General features: G+C 38.3%; 1 protein-coding gene and 1 pseudogene across 9 annotated transcripts in view; both read left to right on the forward strand.

Annotated features, from left to right (window-relative positions):
- CDK19 (cyclin dependent kinase 19) overlaps positions 1-16,690 on the forward strand; it is a 217,264-nt gene that overhangs the window by 82,024 nt on the left and 118,550 nt on the right. The gene's annotated exons all lie outside the window — the stretch shown is intronic.
- On the forward strand, positions 14,362-14,459 carry LOC116275499 (annotated as a pseudogene).

The raw sequence follows: 16,690 nt of genomic DNA on the forward strand, positions 1-16,690 counted from the left end.
TGCTGGTTTTTGTTGTTGGTATTATTATTGGTAATAACTTTTTCCTATTTAAACTCTAAGCAAAGAAAATAGCTTAACTGGTTTTCACTGTGGTCAAAGTTAGTTATTCTTAAGACCATAAATTTCGTTTTAGAATGTGTTCTTATAGAAGATACCAAACTATAAAATTTAACATAAACTTAGTAATTCTAGATTAAAAATAGGAGATTGAAGTGATAAAACTAAAAAAATGTATATTTTTAAATATGCCTTTGGCTTCAGATTGTAAGGTGGGAAAGAACTTGGACTTTGGGTTCAGATAGACTTGGGATTGTATCTGGATTCCACTTTTATCCTGTAAATCTTTGGCAAGTTACTATTAGTACCTGGACCCATTTGCTAGGTAGCAATAGAGATGAAGTGTTTTTTTTGTTGTTGTTTTTTGTTCTTTTTTTGAGATGGCGTTTTGCTCTTGTTGCCCAGGCTGGAGTGCAATGGCGTGATCTTGGCTCACTGCAACCTCCGCTTCCTGAGTTCAAGTGATTCTCCTGTCTTAGCCTCTCGAGTAGCTGACATTACCATGCCTGGCTAATTTTGTATTTTTAGTAGAGACAGGGTTTCTTCATACTGGTCAGGCTGGTCTTGAACTCCCAACCTCAGGTGATCCGCCTGCCTAGGCCTCCCAAAATGCTGGGATTACAGGCGTGAGTCACCGCGCCTGGCCGAGATAAAGATTTTAAAGGGGAATCAGTTATGTTTTGATTTCCTAGTAAGCCTGGCACTGCTGAGAGAGTAGGCTGTGCAGCAATTCATAGGTTCCTCAGATTCTCAGAATCTCTTTCCTTGCTAAACTTTCAGGTTATTCTCAGCTCCACCCTATAACCACAGTATCACCCGAATCTCATGAAATGTTTTGGCAAAGCACTTCTTTTCCAAAGATGTTCAAAAATCTTCTGAGTTACCAGGAGGAAGTGGTTGCCCGTGAGGGCAGAGTCTTACTCTTGCATATATTTTAGTGATATATACTGTATATAAACTCTTGGATTACAATATGGATGAGTTCTACTTTTATTCTAGTTTGTTCTTTAGGCTACTTATTCTGCTTAATTTGGGTTTGGAATTAAGTATCTCAGGCTGTGCAACCTATTTTTTAGTTTCTTGATTTAAAATAATTATTAATACCATAAGCAACTGTCAATAGAATTTATCTAATATCTGTGAATCTTAGTTTCTTCATGTCTAAAATGGGGGATTTTTGGCGTAGATTCACTGTGACTTCATGAAATTTAGCTCAGAGTTTGTATCTGATATATTCACTATTGAATCCTTGGAATCTGTCTAAGTGGGCTGTTAATAAATTGTTAAATAAATACAAGAATTTACTTGAAATTGTTATTTTAACAATATTAGTAACATCATAAGGGAGTGGTATTCTGATAAAGTTTTTTTTTTTTTTTTTTGGTAGTAGAAGATTTTAAGCTTTGTGTTCAGGCATATTCTTATTTGAAATATAAACTTAAATTGCGTGGTGGCTCATGCCTGTAAACCCAGCACTTTGTGAGGCTGAGGCAGGAAAATCGCATGTGAAAAGAAGCTTGAGAAAAAAAAAAAAAACATAAAAAATCCTAAAAAAAAAAAAAAAAAAAAAAAAGATTAAAAATTAAATTTTTTGGACTATTTATTATCTAAAATTTTTGATCCATTCTGATTTTCCTTTCCATAACCATGTATGATTTAATGAATAAGGGGTGGAAAATAATCATTTGAATATAAATTACTTGAGTAGGAATTTGAGACCATTACTATTCAAGAAATTATTTGAATAATATTTACTGTTGTACAAATCACTATTCAAGTAATTTTTCATTTAATATTTGAGTATCTGTTATAATCTAGGCATTGTGCTAAATGCTGAGGATATAGTAGTGAATACAGTTTTTCCCTTTCCCTCAAGAAGTTTATAGTTTTGGAGGAGACAGACAAGGAAACCATTTTCAACACTGTGTTATCAATACTGTGACAAAGTTAAGCACAGTGTGCTGGAGGAGCACCCAGCTCATACTTGGCAGTCTGGGAAGACTCTTTGGGGATTTTGTGGTAGCATAAATTTGAAAGCCTAATAGGAGCTAGCCAGGTGGAGGAGAAGGGAGAATGTAGAAGGACTTTTGGTCTGAAACAGCATGGAGGAAAGCCCAGACATGAGAGAGAGAGAGAGCAGTGCTCACCCTCTTAGTTTTATGAATAGTATTTGAGGAGTTGACTGCTTTAATTTTCAAGCCTACCAAATTGTAGTTATTAAAACAGCAATGTGTAAATTTTTATTGTGTTCCGCAAGTAAAATTTTGGGGCTTACTTACTGCTGCATCTAGGGTTACCCTCACTAATGTATGGAGAATAGAGGTACTGTTAAAAGTTGATGAAATGGCTGGGTGTGGTGGCTCACGCCTGTAATCCCAGCACTTTGGGAGGCTGAGGTGGGCAGATCACTTGAGCTCACGAGTTGGAGACCAGCCTGGGCAACATGGCGAAACCCCATCTCTACTAAAAATACAAAAATTAGCCTGAAGTGGTAGCGGGCGGGTGCCTGTAAGCCCAGCTACTTGGGAGGCTGAGGCACGAGGATTGCTTGAACCCGGGAGGCGGAGGTTGCAGTAAGCCAAGATTGCACCACTGTCCTCCAGCCTGGGTGACAGAGGGAGACTCTGTCTCAAAAAAAACCCAAAAAAACAACAAAAAAAACCCCCACCAAAGTTGATGAAACAAAAACTTATATGAATAATAATTTTTGAAGTAAACAGTAGATGAACTAAAAATGATCAAAAGGAGAGGAATGATGGAGATGGGAGGTAAATGAGCTACAGTGTCATCTATTATGTCAGAAAATCAATAATGTTTAAAGTTGGTAAGTCAAGAATAGTGGTACAAACACTTGAAGATAGAAACTACTCAAACAAAAACTAGAAAAAGTTAAAAAATAGTTGCATATGGGAAAGGTGAAGTATGGATCAGAGGATTATTTATTTGATTATAATCTCTGCTACGTTTTTTGTATTTTAGCGACATATGTAATATATATTAAAATAATTTAATAAAAATTAAACTGAACTAGATTTTAAAAATACTGTACCTCCACCAGAATGGCTAAAATGAAGAATACTGATAACACCATTGTTAATAAGATTATGGAGTAACTGGTACTGATGGAAACATGAAATGGTATAGCCACTTGAGCAGAAAGTTTGCAGTTTCTGATGAATTTATACCTACACGTATTGCATGATCCAGCAATTCCATTTTTAAGTAATTTGTATCCAAGAGAAATTAATGCACATGACTACAAAAAACTTGTACAAGGATGTTCATAGCAGCTTTATTCATAATAGCCCCAAACAAGGGAAAATCCAAATGTTCAGCCATAGGAGAGTAGATAATTTATGGTGTATCCATAGATTACTATTAAACTCTAAAAAAGAAAATCGATGTACTTAATAACTTGGACGAATCTCAGAAACATTAATTTAAATAAAAGAAGCCAGACACAAAATAACACATATGGGTGTGGTTTTATTTATATGAAATTTAAGAGCAGACAGAAATACCTATTGTGATAGAAATCAGATAGTGGTTGCCTTGGGTAGGGAGGAGGATTGAGTGGAAAGGAGTTCACAGAAACTTTACGGGGTAATGTAAATGTTGTATGTCTTCTGTCGCCCAGGCTGGAGTGCAGTGGCGCCATCTTAGCCCACTGCAACCTCTACCTTCCTGGGTTCAAGCAATTCTCCTGCCTCAGCCTCCCAAGTAGCTGGGATTACAGGTGTGCACCACCATGCCTGGATAATTTTTGTGTTTTTCATAGAGATGGGGTTTCACCATGTTGGCCATGCTGGTCTCACACTCCTGACTTCAAGTGATCTGCCCACCTCAGCCCCCCACAAAGTGCTGGGATTATAGGTGTGAGCCACCCTGCCTGGCCAAAATGTTGTGTATCTTGGTTGGTGGTCACACAGGTGTTTATATTTGTCAAAATTCAAGCTGGTCACTTAAGACTTGTACATAATTTACTGTATGTAAATTATGCCACAATAAAATACTAGTAATTAAAAAATGTCTATTACAAGATAAAGACTAGAGAGGTTGGTTCTTTAAAGGAATGGAAGAAGTCTAATATGGTTGCAAGGAAGAGTTGAGGGTAGAAAGGTTAAAATGTTAGGCTGGGGCCATCTTGAATGACTTATTTTCTTGCTTTGTTGCCCACGCTGGAGTGTGGTGGTACAATCTCTGCTACTGCAACCTCCGCCTCCCAGATTCAAGCGTTTCTCATGCCTCCCAGGTTCAAGCGATTCTTGTGCTTCTTGTGCCGTAGCTTCCTAAGTAGCTGGGATTTCAGGCATGCACCACCATACCCAGCTAAAATTTTTTTTGGTATTTTTAGTAGAGACGGGGTTTCGCCATGATGGCCAGGCTGGTCTCAAATTCCTGACCTCAAGTGATCCACCTGCCTCAGTCTCCAAAAGCGCTGGGATTACAGGCATGAGCTACCATGCCCGGCCCTACCTTGAATGACTTTGTAAAAACAGAGGAATTGGAGAGAAGTATTTGAGATTTAAGAGAGATTTAGTAAACAAAACTTTTAGTGATGATTTCTCTGTTAGCTAGATGGTGCAGTTTACTGAGCAAAAGAGCCAAGGTGGGTGAGATGGGGAGGGTTGGGTAAAGATGGTGACCTGAATTTCACAGATCTGATTGCTTAGTTTTGGGAAAGATATAGAAGATTATATAATAGTAATACTACAACTAGAAATATAATAATACTATCACCTTTCAAGGCATTATTATTGTGTAAATTATTATGTGTCCCCTTCTGTTCCAGCCATTCATTATCCCTTCTCATTTGTCTTTATGAAGAGATACACGATTTGCCATTCATAGTCTATACAAAATACAACTATTGAACATTGGATAGTCTACGCAAATAGGATAGAAAAATAGTTGAATGGTTTTATTCAAGAGAATGACTGTCAGTATGTGTCTCCATATTTAATTTTAATGGCCAGTCATATAGTATTGAAATAGCCATTAGACTCTTTCATGAGAGAGACTGGAAAAGACCCAGTGCTACTATATTTTTCTTTTCTAAAAATTGAGATACAATTCACATACCATAAAATCAGTCCTTTTAAGGTATATAATCCATTGGTTTTTAGTGTTTTCACACATTGTGCAACTATCACCACTGTCTCATTCCAGAACATTTTCATCATCCCACAAAGAAACTCTGTACCCAGTAGTAGTCATTTCCCATTACCCCTTCCCCTCCCCAACTCAGCCCTTGGCAACCACTAATCTAAATCTGCTTTCTGCCTCTATGGATTTGCTTATCCGGTATTCTTTTGCAGTTAGCCTGTCTCCAGCATCATCACAGCCAGTGATCCCACACTGAAGGTTGTGAAGATTGTTTCTCCTTGAGTCATTCTGTAATCCAGTGATTTTCAGATTTTATGGCCCTATGTATCACCTGGGGATCTTGTTAAAATGCTAAAATGCAGATTCTCATTCATTAGGCCTGGGGAAGAGCCTGATATTCTAAATTTCTTCCATTTGTTTTTTTTTTTGTTGTTGGTTGAGACAGAGTTTCGCTCTTGTCATCCAAGCTGGAGTGCAATAGTGCTATCTCAGCTCACTGCAACCTCTGCCTCCCAGGTTCAGATGATTCTCCTGCTTCAGCCTCCCAAGTAGCTGGGATTACAGGCATGCGCCACCACGCCTGGCTAATTTTTGTATTTTTAGTAGAGATGGGGTAGCACCATGTTGGCCAGGCTGGCCTCAAACTTGTGACCTCAGGTGATAGGCCTGCCTCGGCCTCCCAAAGTGCTGGGATTACAGGCGTGAGCCACTGTGCCCAGCCGATATTTCTAATAAGCTCTTACATAATGCTGATGCTGCTGGTCCAAAAGTGACATTTTGACTACTGAGGTTCAAAGATGCCTCAGAAGCAGAAGAAATTTAATTGTAAACATAAATGAATTTTTGAGTAGCAGCTGGTACTAATCTAGAGGAAATTATTACAATCTATTGAGTTTGTTTAATACTGTTTCTTTGTTAATTGCCTTTCAAAGGGATTACTTCTACCCTACATCGTAATTATCTACGTTATGGGACAGTTTATGGGCTTATTTGTATCCATAATTAGGTTAGTGAAATCAAATAGTAAAGAAAGCTGAGTTAGAACTTATTCCACAAGTATAACTTTGTTGTTTAAACATCTTCTGATATTCAGCTCTAATTCCTTTTTGAAAGAAACTTTTCTACAGATTTTGTGTTAGTAGATTACTGGTAGTCTCAAATGAGTTCTCTAACCATCCAATTCCGCGTGGCTTCCTTGCGTTGTCTTTGGGTTGATTAGGATTGCCAGGAAGTAAAATAGCCACTATAGCTGCTTCCTTTTTCAAGTCATTCAAGTTAAGCTTAATGTAGAAAAATTTTGTGAGATTTCATTAAAATTCCTCCCTACTCTCCAATTAGAGTATAATAAATCCAATCAAGATAGGCTCTGGATTTGCTGTTAGTACTCCAGTGAAGGCAGAAATGGGGACATATTAACTACAGCAAGGCTTATTTTATACAAGTAAAGAGCCTTGCTTCTAACAGTGGAGGTATGAAGCTATTTAGTCTTGGGCCATCTATTGCTCTCAGTCTGAGACCCAGTTGTATAACTTAATGGATTAATATTTCCAAATTAAATAAAACTGAATTGGGTACAGTATTGTGCTCCCATAGTCCTGGCTACTTGGGAGGCTAAGGCAGTAGGTTTGCTTGAGCCCAGGAGTTTGAGGCTGCAGTGTGCTACATTTGTGCTTGTGAATAGACTCTGCACTCCAGTCTGGGCAACATAGCAAGACCTAGTCTCAAAAAATAAAAATAAAGTCTGGGTGTCGTGGCTCATGCCAGTAATCCCAACAGTTTAGGAGTAAGGTGGATCACTTGAGGTCAGGCGTTTGAGCCAGTCTGGCCAGCATAGTGAAACCCCATCTCTACTGAAAAAAAAAAATACAAAAATTAGCTGGACCTGGTGGCATGTGCCTGTAGTCCCAGCTACTTGGGAGGCTGAGGCATGAGACTCATTTGAACCCGGGAGGCAGAGGTTGCAGTGAGCTGAGATTGTGCCACTGCACTTCAGCCTGGGTGGCAGAGCGATACTCTGTCTCAAAAATAAATAAATAAACAACAAAATAACATAAAATAAACTCTGGTTAAATTTTTCCATGTTCTTTATCTTAGTGTAAAAGTGTCTTAATATTTTTCATAGTATGAGTACACAGTTTTTTCAGTAACCTCTTGTCCAATAGAAGGTAGACATTTTAAGTAATCAATACATATTTATTTAGTTCTACAAGCAGTGGTTTGAGGGAGCAAATTCAATTAAGGGTAAAAAGCATGGGTTTTGTGCCTGACAGATTTAGGTTCCTGTCCTAGCTCTTTTACTTACAAGGTCTGTGATCTTGTATAAATTACTAATCTCTTTGCACCTGTAAAACTAGGGAGAATAATACTTACTTATCTGTGGAAAGCACTTAACATAGTGCCTGGCATATAGGGTTCATTAAATATTAGATTCTATTATTATTAATCATTCAGTAGGTATACATTGCCTATTCTATGTGCTAGGCACTGTAAGTCTTTCAGAAGAGATTGTTAATGAGCAAATATTCACACGAATATTTACACAGGATGATAAGAGCTAAGGAAAAGCATAGTATCATGGAAGGATAACAGGAGAAAGATTATCTAACTTTAGGGCATCAAGGAGGATTTCATTTGTGCAGAGATTTGAAGGATGAGTGGGAGCTAATTAGTCAGAGTAGAGGGAACATTGTGTATAAGCATGAAGCAGCATGCCACATTTGAGAGTGTAGGAGATGCTGGTGTACCTGGAGTGATGAGTGAGGATGAAAGTGACCTGAGAGAGGAAGACCCCCTAACAGGGCCAGGTCACATGCGGCTGTGTGGGCTGTGTTAATGATCTTGGGTTTTAGCAGGGAAATGACACAGTCAAATTAGTTTTTTTTTTTTTTTTTTTTTACCACTCTGGCTGTGGTATCAATAGATGAGAGTAAAGATGGAGGAGAATATGTAGGGAGAGTAGTTAGAAAACCATTCCTGCAATCAGGCTAGGGAAGATAGACAGAAGTGGAAAAAAACTTAGAGATTTTTCCTGAGGGCAGATGGATAGAAACTGATGAATTGGATATGGGCAGCAAGGGAGAGAGGTGGCAAAGATTTCCATTTTTTCCGGCTTTGGCAACTAATTTGACTGCTAATACATAGCTTGTGGGTTCTCCTCTCTCTCTCTCTCTCTCTCTCTGTCTCTCTCTCTCTCTCTTTTGAGATGGAGTCTCGCTCTATCACCCAGGCTGGAGTGCAGTGGCACAATCTCAGCTCACTGCAACCTCCGCTTCCCAGGTTCAAGCAATTCTGCTGCCTTAGCCTCCTGAGTAGCTAGGATTACAGGTGCACGCCACTGTGCCCGGCTAATTTTTGTATTTTTAGTAGAGACAGGGTTTCACCACGTTGCTCAGGCTGGTCTTGAACTCCTGACCTTGTGATCCCCCCCCTTGGCCTCCCAAAGTGCTGGGATTACAGTTGTGAGCCACCGTGCCTGGCCTTTCTCTTTTTTTTTTTTTTTGAGACAGGGTCATACTTAGTTGCCCAGACTGCAGTTCAGTGGCAGGATAATAGCTCACTGCAGCCTCGATTTTCTGGCCTCCAGTGATCCTCTTCACTTCCCTGAGTAGCTGGGACAATAGGGATTTGCCACTATGCCTGGCTAATTTTCTTTCTTTCTTCTTCTTCTTCTTCTTTTTTTTTTTTTTTCTGTTTTTTAGTAGAGATGAGGTCTCAGTATGTTGTCCAGGCTGGTCTCAAACTTCTGGGCTCAAGTGGTCTGCCCGCCTCAGCCTTCCAAAGTGCTGGGATTACAAGTGTGAGCTCCTGCACCTCACCCAGTCGCTCTTCTTGAGAGAGGAATTCTAGAAGAGAACTAAGATGGAGAGGGCAGACAGAGATTTTCTTTTAAAAAAGACATCTTGAGTTTGAGATTCCATTGAAACATTTAAGAGGAGGAAGAGATGATTATGATCTCAATCATGAAGAGGATTATACAAGAGCAATATATGACATGGTTCTTTCCATCATGAACCTTATATGCTGGTCCAGAAGATAAAACACATTTTTGAATATAATTAATACTACAAGACTGTGATTGAAGGCATTCTGAAAGAGTAGGTACAGTAAGTGGAGTGAGGCCACTTCGGACATGGTGATCTCAGAGTTTCAAAGATAAGGAAATAGTTAAGATGGGCTTTAAAGGATAAGTAGTGTAGGAGGGAGGGAAAAGCATTCTAACAGTAAATGGAAAAAATAGGTAGGTAGTGAAAGGGGTGTGGCGAGGGTCTGGGTTGTTAGTTCCTAGTTATAGAGCAATTTAGTATTCATCACAGCTTAACCAAGAATCTTTTGTATGTAATAATTTGACTTTTATAATGTGTTTTCATATATCTCATGAGAAATGGTCTTATATAACCTAATTCTGTCTTATGTCTCTGTCTTTCCTACTTATTGAAAAGTTCATATTATTGAAACCCAGTATTCTGTTGTTGACCTATAATAGAACTATAAATATTATTCTCTGACAGAATGTTATGAAGATGTGCCACTGAATAATAGTTGTTCTTTCCAGCTTGATTATCTTAGGGGAAAAATGACATGTGATTTAATTTATACGAGAGTACCTTGTAGACTTTATGGGATTATGAAAATGCAAAGTATTGTTATTAATCCTCCCATATATTCCATGTTACTCTTCAGAACTTAGAAGTAAATATTTTTTGCTCTGTAGCAAAATGACTGCAATCAGTGGACTTTTTTCCAGCACCTTTGTCTAAGTCTGGAGTCTAAAAAGCCCAGCTCTCTGTAGGCCAGGTTCAATTTTGGAAGTGTGTAGTGATCTTTCTTTCCCACTCAATTGTGGTTTTGTTTGCTATTAACAAAAATATAGTTTTTTATTAACAGATGAAATAAGTGTAAACCACTAGTTCAAAATATTTTTCTAAATTACCCAATTAAGATTTAAGATCCCTCCCACCCCATTCACTTAGGTATCTATAACTGGGGACATTTTCTAAATGGAACATTTTCAGGCATTACTTATGTATCAATTATTACTTAATAATTCTCCCATTTTCTTTATGCTCGAGTTGAAAGAACACTTATATTTGATTCAGAGGGTTTTCTAGGACTATGACTAGAGATAGTGTTTCAGAATTTCAACACACCAGAGTCCTTTCCTTTCTCCTTTCTTGGAACAAGGACCTGGTAACATCTGTTTATTTTTACTCAAAATGCTTGCATTCATTTACCTTTGCTAATTATCTCCTAAAGTATTCCCTAATACTCTCCTTCCCAAGTACAGAAAAAGTATGTGAAATGCTTAGTTGCTGCCTGATTATAACATGATTATAACAGTTGCATCGTGAAATACTAGGATTATCTTTTTTCCCAATCAGATAAGAGTAGTTTCCCTTCATTTTTCTTTACTTCATTATTCTTTGAAGCTACTGGTGTTTTTAAAATGGTATTAAAATGTTGTTCCCATAGCAACACCCTACTAGTTTCTTATGGAAAACATGGCATGTTTTACAAGTTGGATTGAAAAAAAAAGAAATGCTTTCTGGAAGAGTTTATTTATAAACTCAAGCCAATAGAACATAGCTGTTTATTTCTTTTGGAAGCATTGTTAAGCAGGATGTAACACAGGATTTTACACTTTGATGTAAATAAAGTACGCTTCTTATCTTGCTTATGTAAAAGTTTATCTTTGAATTTGTATTAAGTCAACATTTCCCCTCTCATAATTAGACTTGAACAATTTAAATAAAAAACTTAAGTACTGCTAAATTTTAGTGAAATAATTTCTAGGTTCTATTTAAAGGTGCTTATTATCTGTACCCAGAAGCTGATTGGCTGCTTCTGAGACTGTTAGTGCAATGCCCATATTACCCTTGTGATGATTTCTCAGCCAATTAGGCTGCATGAGGGATGGTGGATTTTGTTCAGGATCTGTTTCTTTCTCTCTGTCTCTCTGTCTACTGATTTTGTAAAATCAATGCTAAGATATTTTAAATCTTTTTGTATTTAAATTGTATAAATTATGTTACCCATTTTATGCTGTTTCTTACTATGTGTTTAGTAATATTCAGTTTCATCTCAACATTTGAGTTATTATTTTTCTGAGAGGGTTTAGGGAAGATATTATATTTATAATTAAAATTATTAATCCCATGTTTTCCTCCTCTTAGTTCTGTCTCGCTAAATTTAATTTCTATTTCCTCAGTCTTTTGAGATTTTTTAACATCCAAAAGCATGATTTATTCCATATTCTAGTTTGGCTACCGTTCTCTATCCTTTGTTGCTGTGGTTTTTGAAAGCTACAGAGCCATAAGATATCCTTTGAAACTAACATAAATTATATTTTATGGAGGTTAGATTTAGTGTACTTCAATTATTTGCTCATTCAACAAGTTCCAGATGCTGGAGATATAATAGTAAAAAATGCATACAATAATACTTCTGTGCTATTGGAACTCACATAGTATGTATCAGTTGGAGACACTTTGATTTTGCTCACTTGGCTGTATTCATTTCTGTATTCACAGTGCCATTTTGAAAGACTCCAATAGCTGGTACCCTTCCTGTATCTGTATAATTGAAAATTCTGAGTAATTTTGTATATTTCATTTTCCACCTAGGTGTTGATATATTAATACTTCTAATATTGCACTGTAGTTTTAGACATACTTAATTCCAGCACAGAAACAATAAAACAAAAGATCTAGCTATCTAATAAATTTAGAAGAGATCTTTTGTGTAATAGTTGAAGATTCACCCTACTTGATTGCCAAGTCTTCTATGTTTTTTCTTTCAAAAAGCTTTTCAACTTTAGCTTTTTCATTTTTACTTTTAGTGCGCCTTTATTATCTTGTTGTGCCTAAGCTTTAGTGTTCTGTTCTCCTTGCCTCTCTGCCAGCCTATCCTAAACAAAGCCACTGGACTGATCTCAAATTTTTGATACAGTTGTGTCACTCTTCTGCTCCAGAACCTTTCCACGTAGACCCAGGACTAGACAGTAAAATTTGGGGAGGAAGATTGGACAGCTCACTTTGATGTCCCTAAGGATGAGCAGGGCATTGTGGTCAGTCATACTCTTTTACCACATTATGTAGTTGTTTGGTTGATATATATATATTTTTTTAAAGACGGAGTTTCACTCTTGTTGTCCAGACTGTAGTGCAATGGTGCGACCTCAGCTCATTGCAACCTCTACCTCCCGGGTTCAAGCGATTCTCCTGCCTCAGCCTTCCCAAGTAGCTGGGATTACAGGCATGCGCCACCACACCTGGCTAATTTTTATATTTTTAGTAGAGACGGGGTTTCTCTGTGTTGATCAGACTGGTCTCAAACTCCTGACCTCAGGTGATCCACCCACTTCATCCTCCCAAAGTGCTGGGATTAAAGGCGTGAGCCACCACGTCTGGCCTTCTATTTTTTCTTTCTCTGTTTTTCTTTCCAGATATTGAAGAGATAGAAGGGATCTTTCTGAATAGTAAAGCTAGAGAGGTTATTTTGGATCTAGTTTCTATTGCCTTGAGTCAGGGATTGCAATTTAATAAAATTTTATGTACTTCGTTGCGTGTATAATGGCTAGTTTTTAAAATTACTTTCTTTTAAACTTTTTTTTTTTTAATGGATGTTGGTATGTCTTCCAGTCTTAGCTTGTGCAGTAAATGATTACTATCAATTGTAAACAACATATAAAAGACATATTCAGTGTTATTGGATTTTGTTAATGATTTTTTTCTAGATAACGGAAAGAGAATAATAGCAAGGGAAGAAACATCACAATTTATATTAACAATTTAGCTAGCTAGCATTTGAGCCTGTGGGCATGGCTTTGTTAACACAGTTTCTGTGAGACTTATTTAAGAGCTGAAGTATAAAAAGGCCTTTAATTGTCATTTGTGAAAATCAGGAGTAATTAGTGTAAGTTTGTTTTATTTAGAACTTTTGGTGGTGGACACAAGAGAAAATCCGTATGTAATTTTATTGCATTTAACTTTGTTGGTGTTTTGTAGGTCAGGAGCCTAGCATTGTTTAGACTAAAAAATATCCAATTTTAGAGACAGGGTTAATTTTCTTCCCCTAATATATTTATTATTGTTAATACTGCTGTTTGACACTCATTCCAAAACTTAGTGGCATGAAACACTCTTTTTATTATGCACATCGATTCTGCAAGTTGTGCCCTCTGAAAGGGCACAGTGGGGAGAGGTTTTTCTCAGCCCTGTGGTGCCTGGGATCTCAGTTGGGAAGACTGGAAAGTTGAGATGGACACACTTGACTCCTGGGGACCAAAATGTGTCTGGTACCTAGACTAGGACTGTTGACTAGACTGCCTTCATGTGGCCTTGCTTGTGTGTAACCTGGCGGCCTCAAGTGTTAAAGTGAAGAATGACAAATCTTTTTTTTTTTTTTTTGACAAAGCCTTGAAAGCTGAGCATTGTCATTTCCACAACATTCTATTGGTTACAAGTGTACACTCAGACAGAGGAGGGGAATTAGACTTCATCTTTTGCTGAGGGAGTTGACAAGGTTTTGGAAGAGCATGTGGTACAGAGATACTGTTGTGACCATCTTTAGAAAAGACATTCTGTCACAATAGTTAAGTCTAATAGTTGCCACTGTAGTTTGTTTTGAATGTGTATTTTATAATAACATTAGAGATAGAAGATCAGGAATCCTTTTTTTTTTGAGATAGGATCTCACTCTGTTACCCAGGCTGTAGGGCATTGGCATGATCATGGCTCACTGCCACTGCAACCTCCCCAGACTCAGGTGATCCTCCTACCTCACCCTCCTGACTAGCTGGGACTTTAGGCACGTGCCACCATGCCTGGCTAATTTTTGTAGGGACTGGGTCTCCTCATGTTGCCTAGGCTAGGAATTCTTTATCTTACTCTAGGACTTTGAGGAGGGGTCTGTAAACTGAAAGTTGACAATATTTTTTTAGAAAGTGTTTTTAAAATGTATTTTCCTATTAATTTGAAAATTAAATATTTAAAACTTTTTTTTTTTTTTTTAAAACAAAGATGAGATCTCACTATATTGCCTAGGCTAGTCTCAAACTCCTGTGTTCAAGTGATCCTCCTGCCTTGACCTCCCAAAGTGCTAGGATTACAGGCATGAGCCCTGTACCCGACTAAAACATTTTTTTTAAGTCAAAATTGCTTAGGAATTTGTTTCCTATCTCTTACTTTAAATAAGTATAGGGTGCTCACTTTGGCAGCACTAAAATTGGAACTATACAGAGATTAGCATGGCCCCTGTGCAAAGATGACATGCAAATTTGTGAAGAGTTCCATATTTTAAAAATAAAATAAAAATTTAAAAACCCCACAAGTATAGGGTATTGTGGATTGCTAGCATATCCATTTAGATTATGTGCAGTTTTAATTATTGCTATATGTGAAGACTGTATAAAACAGTTTCCCATTGAGAAGAATAATTTAAAATTTACCATGTCAGATGTATTTATTCAGGTTCTAGTTTAAATCTAAAAAAATCCTACACATACACAGATAAGAGAAATTATAAGAAGAAAAGAAAAAGTAGGATAAGTACCCTTTGATCTTACTCTTTTTTTTTTTTTTTTTGAGGTGGAGTCTCACTCTATTGCCCAGGCTGGAGTGCAGTGGCGTGATCTCAGCTCACTGCAACCTCCACCTCCCAGGTTCAAATGATTCTCCTGCCTCGGCCTCCCGAGTTGCTGGGATTACAGGTGTGCACCACCACGCCTGGCTAATTTTTGCAGTTTTTGTAGAGACGAGGTTTCACCATGTTGGTCAGGCTGATCTCAAACCCTTGACTTGTGATCCGCCCGCCTTGGCCTCCAAAAGTGCTGGGATTACAGATGTGAGCTGCCACGCCCGGCCTGATCTTACTCTTAAGAATGAATGTGCAAGGAAATACAAGTCATGTTTTTCTTATCTGGAAGGGTCTTATTAATGGAAGCAAGAGGTCAACAGAGCTGAAGAAAACCCTTATATGTGCCTAGCCAGAAAATATTGGGTGTTGGGAATCCTTTTATCTGATAAGGAGGTGGCTTAATTTGAAAAGGCTGGGGACCTTACCTCAACTTGAATTTGCGCCCCCACAAAAGCCTTATCTTAGAAAATCTTGTAAGCAAAAGAAATGATATGATTGGAGAGGCCTTGGTGAAGTCCTCTAAACTCTGGATGGTTTGTGGTTGGGTGCAGGGGAACAATGAAGGCCTCTAACATATGGTATTACTCCCCTAGAATTGACTTTTTTTTTCCTTGCAGTCTCTCAAATCAAGGTTTTATTAATTTATTTATTTCTATTTTTATTTTTTTGAGACAGTCTCACTCTGTCCCTCAGGCTGGAGTGCAGTGGTGCAATCTTGGCTCACTGCAACCTCCGCCTCCCGGGTTCAAGCGATTCTCCTGCCTCAGCCTCCTGAGTAGCTGGGATTACAGGCGCCTGTTAACACCCGACTAATTTTTTTGTATTTTTAGTAGATACGGGGTTTCACCATGTTGGTCAGGATGGTCTTGAGCTGCTGACCTCAGGTGATCCGCCCACCTTGGCCTCCCAAAGTGCTGGGATTACAGGTGGCTGGGCCACCACACCTGGCCCCAAATCAAGGTTTTAAAGGAATTGGCAACTGTGCCATTTGACGTGTATAGCATGTAACCAAATGAATTTTTTTTTTTTTTTTTTTGAGTCTTGCTCTGTTGTTCAGGCTGGAGTGCAGTGGTATGATCTCAGCTCACTACAGCCTCCGCTTCCAGGGTTCAAGCGATTCTCCTGTCTTAGCCTCCCGAGTAGCTGGGACTACAGGTGCGTACCACCACACACTGCTAAGTTTTGTACTTTTAGTAGAGATGGGATTTCACCATGTTGGCCAGACTGGTCTCGAACTCCTGACCGCAGGTAATCTGCCTGCCTTGGCATCCCAAAGTGTTGGGATTACAGGCATGAGCCACCCTTGCCTGGCCCAAATGTAATTCTGATGTATCTTAGTGAAGCTAGCTTCTCTTTTTTTGTCATTTGAGAGCATGCTGATGCCATCAAAGAATTATTGTTTCGTGAACACATTTTGGAAACTGGAAAGACCATTGAGACATAAAACAGTGAAGAGTGGCTTGCCAGCAAAACTGATTGAGTACCTGGCAGCACATCTGGTTTTGCTGCTTTGGTGAAGGAAGAAGCTCCATGAGCCGCTATGAATCATTGCTTGTACATTGGCATCAAAGACTCTGCCAAAGATCGTGAAAGAAGTCTTGTCTAAGGTCTCTAAAGTCCCACTTTAACCTAGTCAGGGCTTTGAATCACTGCCTTGTCAAGAACTTCTCTTGAGAAATAGGAGAGGATTATGAGGTTATTTTCTATTGCAGAGAAGTTCATTGATTCTGTAAAGAACAAGTCTCAAAGCATTGGGAATTCTGGTTCTCTTTGCTGCTACATAACTTCATGAATCAGGGTTTTCAGAACACTTGGGGCAATCAATTGGATTGTTAAACCTACTGCCATGGCAGGGCACAGTGGCTCATGCCTGTAATCCCAGCATTTTGGGAGG

Source organism: Papio anubis, chromosome 6, assembly GCF_008728515.1.
Source record: "Papio anubis isolate 15944 chromosome 6, Panubis1.0, whole genome shotgun sequence".
NCBI lineage: Eukaryota > Metazoa > Chordata > Mammalia > Primates > Cercopithecidae > Papio > Papio anubis.